Source organism: Myotis yumanensis, unplaced genomic scaffold, assembly GCF_028538775.1.
Source record: "Myotis yumanensis isolate MYYU_CA2020_CCGP unplaced genomic scaffold, mMyoYum1.0.hap1 SCAF_5, whole genome shotgun sequence".
In the NCBI taxonomy this organism is placed as follows: Eukaryota; Metazoa; Chordata; class Mammalia; order Chiroptera; family Vespertilionidae; genus Myotis; species Myotis yumanensis.
The window spans coordinates 3,562,520-3,570,857 of NW_027223756.1; the positions used below are offsets into that span (position 1 = coordinate 3,562,520).

The 8,338-nt window shown below is 52.9% G+C and overlaps 1 pseudogene; it reads left to right on the top strand.

Annotated features, from left to right (window-relative positions):
- The first annotated feature begins 6,878 nt into the window (after window positions 1-6,878).
- Window positions 6,879-8,053, top strand: LOC139010082 (eukaryotic translation initiation factor 3 subunit M pseudogene; annotated as a pseudogene).
- Window positions 8,054-8,338: the final 285 nt, after the last annotated feature.

The window sequence follows — 8,338 nt, forward strand, 5'->3', positions numbered from 1 at the left end:
ACACGTTTAGCAGAGCGAGCATCGGACCTCAGCAACAACCAAAGGAAGAGGGTGATTTGTGGGCTCCTGTGTGGCAGAGCACCAGGGACCCCGGCTCTTCCCCTCGCAGCCCATGATGCCAGGACACTTGGTGCCAATGGCCCTGGCCCCTCCTAGGGGGAACCAGGAGGGGCACACGTGAAGGGCGGGGAGCTGAGTGGTGGTGGGTCAGTGGCTGTGAAAACTGTACTGGGAGCTGAGTGGGTGGGAGCTGAGTGGGTGGGAGCTGAGTGGGTGGGGAGCTGAGTGGGGGGAGCTGAGTGGGTGGGGAGCTGAGTGGGGGGAGCTGAGTGGGTGGGGAGCTGAGTGGGTGGGGAGCTGAGTGGGTGGGGAGTGAGTGGGGGGGAGCTGAGTGGGGGGAGAGCTGAGTGGGTGGGGAGCTGAGTGGGTGGGAGCTGAGTGGGTGGGGAGTGAGTGGGGGGGAGCTGAGTGGGGGGAGAGCTGAGTGGGTGGGGAGCTGAGTGGGTGGGAGCTGAGTGGGGGGAGAGCTGAGTGGGTGGGGAGCTGAGGGGGGGAGCTGAGTGGGGGGAGAGCTGAGTGGGGGGAGAGCTGAGTGGGTGGGGAGCTGAGTGGGGCAGGGAGCTGAGTGGGTGGGAGCTGAGTGGGGAGGAGCTGAGTGGGTGGGGAGCTGAGTGGGGGGAGCTGAGTGGGTGGGGAGCTGAGTGGGTGGGGAGCTGAGTGGGGGGAGAGCTGAGTGGGTGGGGAGCTGAGGGGGGGGGAGCTGAGTGGGGGGAGAGCTGAGTGGGTGGGGAGCTGAGTGGGGCAGGGAGCTGAGTGGGTGGGAGCTGAGTGGGGAGGAGCTGAGTGGGTGGGGAGCTGAGTGGGGGGAAGCTGAGTGGGTGGGGAGTGAGTGGGGGGAAGCTGAGTGGGGGGAGAGCTGAGTGGGTGGGGAGCTGAGTGGGTGGGAGCTGAGTGGGGGGAGAGCTGAGTGGGTGGGGAGCTGAGTGGGTGGGAGCTGAGTGGGGGGAGAGCTGAGTGGGTGGGGAGTGAGTGGGGGGAAGCTGAGTGGGGGGAGAGCTGAGTGGGTGGGGAGCTGAGTGGGTGGGAGCTGAGTGGGGGGAGAGCTGAGTGGGTGGGGAGCTGAGTGGGGCAGGGAGCTGAGTGGGTGGGAGCTGAGTGGGGAGGAGCTGAGTGGGTGGGGAGCTGAGTGGGGGGAGCTGAGTGGGTGGGGAGCTGAGTGGGTGGGGAGCTGAGTGGGTGGGAGCTGAGTGGGTGGGGAGCTGAGTGGGGAGGAGCTGAGTGGGTGGGGAGCTGAGTGGGTGGGGAGCTGAGTGGGGAGGAGCTGAGTGGGTGGGGAGCTGAGTGGGTGGGGAGCTGAGTGGGTAGGGAGCTGAGTGGGTGGGAGCTGAGTGGGGGGGAGCTGAGTGGGGCAGGGAGCTGAGTGGGGGGAGCTGTGGGGAGGGACTGATTGGGAGGATCATCGCACATCTTAAGACCCCAGGTTTCCCTATCAGAAAGGATATATGCACCCAGATGTTCATAGCAGCACAATTCACCATAGCTAAGATCTGGAAACAGCCTAAGTGCCCATCAGTAGATGAATGGATTAGAAAACTGTGGTACATCTACACGATGGAATACTATGCTGCTGTTAAAAAGAAGGAACTCCTACCATTTGCAACATCATGGATGGAACTGGAGAGCATTATGCTAAGTGAAACAAGCCAGTCAATGAAGGAAAAATACCACATGATCTCACTCATTCATGGATAATAAAGACCATTACAAACTTTTGAACAATAATAGATACAGAGGCAGAGCTGCCTCAAACTGATTGTCAAACTGCAGTGGGAAGGCCAGAGAGAGTTGGGGGGCAGGAGGGAGGGGAGTAAGAGATCAACCGAAGGACTTGTATGCATGCATATAAGCATAACTAATGGACATAAGACACTGGGGGGTAAGGGAGGGTAGTGGTTTGTCAAGGGCGGGGGGGGGGGGGGGAAAAGGATACTTATGTAATACCCTTTGTAATACTTTAAGAGGAAAATAAAAAAAAAATAAAAAATAAAAAATAAAAAAAAAAAAAAAAAAAAAGACCCCAGGTTTCCTGTTCTCTCAAATCCATTTCCAAAGGTTCATGTGCTGGGGCTGCCTGATGTCTCTTTCTCTCCTGACACCGGGAATGTGATGTCACACCCAGTTCTCCACTTTCACACGTCCACTGGGCGCCCCACAGTTCGGTCCTGTCCTGACACTAACTCCCGGAGTTGGTGCAGATCCCACCGGTGAGGCTCAGCCCCACAAGACTGCCCCCCGATGTCCGACATTGGTCGCAAGTCCCAGGGACCAAACAGCCGTACGTTTGGGGAGCCTCCTCTTCGGGTTCCGTAATCCTCGACCACTCACAAGCTCGGGAGACGGGTACTCAAGCCGACTGGTTTGTTATAAAGGGCACAGCTCGGGGCAGCGCGGAGGGGCTCACAGGGCGGTCAGTGCCCCCTCCACCTCCCAGCGCCTCCCAGTTCCCAACCAGAAGCTTCCAGTCTCCTTTGAACTTGTATAACTCGGTCTCCCTCCCTGGAGTTTGGGGGCTGAGGCTGAAGGTTGCCACCCTCTGGTCCCAGGTGTGGGCTTTCTGTGACCAGCGCCATCCTGAAGCCGCCTGGGCCCCCTGTCACCTCGTTACTACCAGGTGTGCTGGGGAACCGCCGCAGTTGGAGGTGATGGCTGGGGGAAGGGGGCTGGGGGTCAGGAGTGACTTGGGGGAGGGGCATGATGGGGGTAAACAGAGCTGGTGGGGCCTGTGGGGGTAGCCCCAAAAGTGGAGAAGGAGGGGGGGAGGACGAAAAGCAGGGCTGGGCAGAAGCTGGCATCAGTGGGCACCCGGCCAAGACCAGGAGCCCAGGCTCAGCTACAACAGACAGGCTTCCTCCTCCGCCCTTCCCCACCCCCACCCCCACTGCTTGTACCTGCTCCAGCAGGGCCCGAAGGTATGTGTATTGGTGGGGGTGTGGGGGTGTACCCAGCTTTGCCATGGCCTGAGGGAGGGGTGCCACCAGGCTCGGTGGCTACTGGAGAATGCAACCAAGAGAGCAAAATCCTGAGGGAGGGTGGGCGTGGGATCAGGAGAGATGGTCAATCTACAACTTCATTGATCCAGCTGCCATGAGAAGCAACCCAAGTCTGCTCCAGGGGTCCCCCCACCCCCGCTTGTAGCTGACCCCAGGAAAGAGACCAAGCCTTGGAAGCCAGGGCAGAAGGGCAAACAGGAGCCCTGCCCCGTCAGAGGCCAACCTGCCCCCGGCCCTGGGCTCTCAGTGTTCACAGATGCCCCTCCCTCGAGCCTCCCCCAGACCCACAGCCCCTGGCTGAAGGCTTGGAGGCTGGTAGCCCACTCCTCAGGGCCTGGGTTGTCCTGCCAGCCCCCAGGGGAAGCAGGTGGACCAGGGCCCTACCCCGTGAGGGGCTGGGCTCGTGGGGAGTTGGCAATGAGGGTGCTCCCAGCACCCAGGTTCCTGGGAAACGAGCCTGCAGATACTGTGACTCACGAGCTATTATTTTTAGTTTTGTGCCACAGAAGAGGTGCAATATTGAGATCAATTGAAATGTCTTGCTATGAAAATGCTGATGGATGGGGGGCTGTGGGAAGAGAGGGAAAGCCAGACAGTCATGGACAGAGACCAGGAGGAAGAAAAGAAAGACCCCACGATGTTAGCAAGAGTTTCTCCTCAGTGGCAACATTAGGAATAACCTTCAACTGTCTCTATAAAAAATATGTATATTATCCTTTTATATAATAAAAGGCTAATATGCAAATTGTCCCCTCAGAGTACGACCAGGAGTTCGACGTGTGCTGACCACCAGTGGGCAGCACGGAATGAAGGAAGGCCCTGGCTGGCAGCCGGAAGGCCCCGATTGGCCCTGATCTCCAGCCAGGCCTAGGGACCCTACCTGTGCACAAATTTTGTGCACCAGGCCTCTAGTTTTTATAATTTTCATAAGAGGTATATGGGTGTCCCAAAAAATGTATACACGCTTAACAGCTCATAGAACAATTGATATTTCTTTCTTTTCAGATGTAACCCATTGGAATTAATAATTATTCAAAGTGTGTATATATTTTGGGGTGGGGGGGGGGAACGCCCTGTGTGTGTTCAATGAATACATAAGGCATGGGAAGGCCTGAGAAAGGCCTCTTGGGTCCTTGGTACCCAGGCTTAGTGACTAACCTTGCTGCAGAAAAGACCATTCTTTCCCAGGGATTTCAAAGAAAGTTCTGGAACCAAATGGGCCACACACACACACACACACACACACCCACTCCTGAAACTGAACTGGAGTGGTATCAGCTCCTAGGATAGCTCCCAACCTCTCTTGCCTTCTGGTCGTCCCCTCTCTCTGAATGGGGCTTATCTGTGTGACCGAGAGGAAATGGGGGGGCCTACCTTCTGAGACTCGATTATGAAGGAAGGAAGGCGTGGCTTCGCCTGGCTGGCCTTCCGTCTCCCACCTCCCACTCTGGGTGAAGCCAGCCACCATGTTATGAGGACACTCAAGCAGCCGTGCAGAGGCCCCGGCCGAGAAGAACTGAGGCCTCGCACCAGTAGCCGGCACCAGCGTGGCAACCCCAGGAGTGAACCTCATCACCCCGCGGAGCCAGCATCACCCCGCGGAGCCAGGCTCCAATTCCTGGCCCCCAGACATTGCAGGAGATGATAATGCTTGTTGTTTTAAGCTGCTGAATGTGGTAATTGGTTATGCAGCCAGAGGTAACTAATCACAATTCCTGAAGAGGCCACACAAGGAGAGACACCCTGGTGACACTGTTGCAGAATTGACCAGGCAACCGGAAAACACACAACGGGTGCTCAGAAGATTCGGGAAAACCCTTTATTTGCAGATGTACTTACGTGACTCAGGGGAGTCGCTCTCCAAAGCCCGAGCACCGGATGTGGAGGGTCTCTCCCATTTGTCCCCTTGGTTTCTCTGTCTCCCCAGATATGCACCCGGCTTCCGGACTTTTCTCGGGCTTTGCAGTCCCTCTGTGGGTTGGGATGGGGGACGTGAGGTTACACCCAAAGGCCTGGCCTGGGTGGTGCCGGTGACCTCCCCTCTGGCTACGCTGTTAAATTCTTGGTTTGTGGCCCTTGTGAACTGGGAGGATTTCGGAAAACAGATTACAGTGGGGCTTTGATTTAAGAGTGTCCCGACTAACGAGTTTTTCGAGATACGAGCAGTCTCTCGGCCGATTTTTTGCTTTGAGTTGCGAGCTAAAATTCGGGTTACTAGCCAGCTTCAGATACCCCGCCGCTAGTTGGCGCAGCGAACATTACCGTGAACGCCACAACATCAGCCCAGCATTTCAATTCATTGTAATGGTGAAAAATTGGTTTGACATACGAGTAATTTGAGTTACGAGTTCCGTCACGGAACGAATTAAACTCGTAAGTCAAGGCCCCACTGTATTGCCTAAGGAAGGGGCAGTGACTTAATTATAGGCTAACAAGAGTGTGCATTAGGGTACCGGTTACCGCACAGATTCAGATTGCTGGTCTCCTCCCACACCCCCAGGTTGCCCCTCTATATTCCCCCTCAACACCAGGGCGATCATGGATTGTCACAGATCTCCGGAAATACAGGATAATTTGGCCCAAACATGGTGGGGTATTAGGAAAAGAAATGGGAGCTTTTCAGAAAATGGCTCAGACTCACCCAGTGGTTCCCGACCAGGGCATTTCTTCTTCTGCCTTGCCCATGCAAGCTCATGTCTGACTGTATTTATGCATCAAACCCAGAGACCTCAGGACTCTCTCATCCCCAAAACTAATCATCCAAAATCACCAGGATCAGGTCCAAATAAAGAGCAAAGACGGAATAAAAGGAAGAATGGCAAACATTGTGGTTTCTCATCGTCCCTTCCCTGTTTATTAAAATACTTGTCCGTCATGATGATGAATCGCGAACTCTAATGAGCCACCGCATTACGGTTGTTTATTGCTCTGGCGCAAGATCTTCATTATTTGTGTGGGATGGAGCTGGGTCACAGATTTACTGCTTTCCTCGTGACCGCTCTTAAAATATTTGATTTAAACTGTCAGAATGCAAATAACCCCAGATAGCCTCGTAAATGGAGATGTGAGGAGGGTTTTATTGTCAGAAAGGAAATCGTGAATAAGAAATTATGCTGATAACAGTACAATGGCTCTGCATTTACAGAAGAAAAAGGAAAAAAGAGGCTAGAAGGAGGAGGCGGAGGAGGGAAAGGGAGTGGTAATAGATAAAAGTTTCACAATTTAATTTAAAAATATTTTTTTTGGTTAATCCTCACCCAAGGATATTTTCCATTGATTTTTTTTTTTTTTTTTTTAGAGAGAGTGGAAGGGAGAGGGAGAGACAGAGGGAGATAGAAACATCCATGTGAGAGACACATCGATTGGTTGCCTCCCTCACGCCCCGAACAGGGATTGAGCCTGCAACTGAAGTACCTGCCCTTGACTGGAGTCGAACCCGAGGCCCTTCCGTCCGAGGGCCAACACTCTAACCACTGAGCCAACCCACCTAGGGCACAATTTAATTTTAAAATCTAAAATACCGCCCTAACCGGTTTAGCTCAGTGGATAGAGCATTGGCCTGCAGACTGAAGAGTCCCAGGTTCGATTCCGGTCAAGGGCATGTACCTTGGTTGCGGTCACATCCCCAGGAGGGAGCGTGCAGGAGGCAGCTGATCGATGTTTCTCTCTCATCGATGTTTCTAACTCTCTATCCCTCTCCCTTCCTCTCTGTAAAAAATCAATAAAATATATTTTTAAAAATAAAAAATATAAAATAAATAAAACCTAAAATACCGCCTTCCGGGCGTGGTTTGCGAGTGCAGCGGCCTCCGCGCCCGGGCCCTCACCATGAGCGTCCCCGCCTTCATCGACATCAGTGAGGAAGGCCAGGCTGCTGAGCTTTTCTGAAATCCAAAGGAGCTGAAATTTCGGAAGAGAACTCAGAAGGTGGGCTTCATGCAGATTTAGCTCAGATTATTGAACCTGTGATGTACGTCTGAAGGAAGATGATAAAGATGTTGAAAGTGTGATGAACAGCGTGGCAGCCCTCCTGTGGGTCTTGGAGCCAGAAAAGCAAGGAGCCCTGATGGAAAACCTCTGTGAAAAGCTGGTCAAATTTCGGGAAGGCGCACGCCCATCTCTGAGACTGCAGTTGCCAAGCAACCTTTTCCACGGGATGGATGAGAATATGCCTGTAAGATATACAGTATAGTGCAGCCTCATTGAAGTGGCAGCATCCTGTGGGGCCATCCAGAATATTCCAGCTGAGTGGGTCAGGTTAGAAAACGGATTTCTGATTGGAACCTTACCACCGAGAAAGCACACACCCTTTGACGGCTACTTTCGGAGGCACGTGTGGGCTGTAAGAAAAGTGACGCCACTCCAAAAGTCATGGTAGACTTGCTAGGAAGCTACACGGAGGCCAGTGCTTCCCAGGCGTGCGTTGAGGCCCACAGGTGTATCGTACGAGCACCGAGAGATCCAAATGCATTTCTTTTCAACCATCTTCTTACTTTGAAACCAGTCACGTTTTTGGAAGGCGAGCCTATTCATGATCTTTTAACCATTTTGTGAATGCTAAATTGGCACCATGTGTCAAGGTTTATCAGAATAATAAAGACTTCAGAGATTCACTTGGACTATTACATGAGTAGAAGATGGCAAAAGTGAGACCACTTGTGGTTGTGACCTGCTTGTATGGGAATGGGAATGACAGTGGGAAATCAAGAAATTCCTTTTGATACAATGCAACAGGGACTTCAGATCAGAGCTGATGATGCTGAAGTGTTGGTTATTGATGCCAGGAAAACAAAAGTGGTCTCCGGCAACACTGGTCAGACCCGGCGAAAAGCAGTTGCAGTCATGGCACACGTCGGACATTTGGAAAACAGCAATGGCCGCAACTGTATGGCACACTTCATGCCCGGAAACAAAACTTGAACAAAGTGAAAAACAGCCTTGTGAGTCTTTCTGATACCTGGATTTTTATGCTATCGATATTTTTCTTTTGGGGAAACGTCTAAATGATAGTAAAACATTTTAAGCTGAAATTTGGGGAAAAAATAAAATAATAAAATAAGATACCGCCTTCCACTCAGCCCCTCTAAAAGTCTCAGTGGCCCATGAGATTCACATCCCATCTTTCTGGCCTGTCTCTGGATGTCTTCCCAGATGATTTTTTGTTGATTTTTTTACAGAGAGGAAGGGAGAGGGATAGAGAGTTAGAAACATCGATGAGAGAGAAACACCGATCAGCTGCCTCCTGCACACCCCCTACTGGGGATGTGCCCGCAACCCAGATACATGTC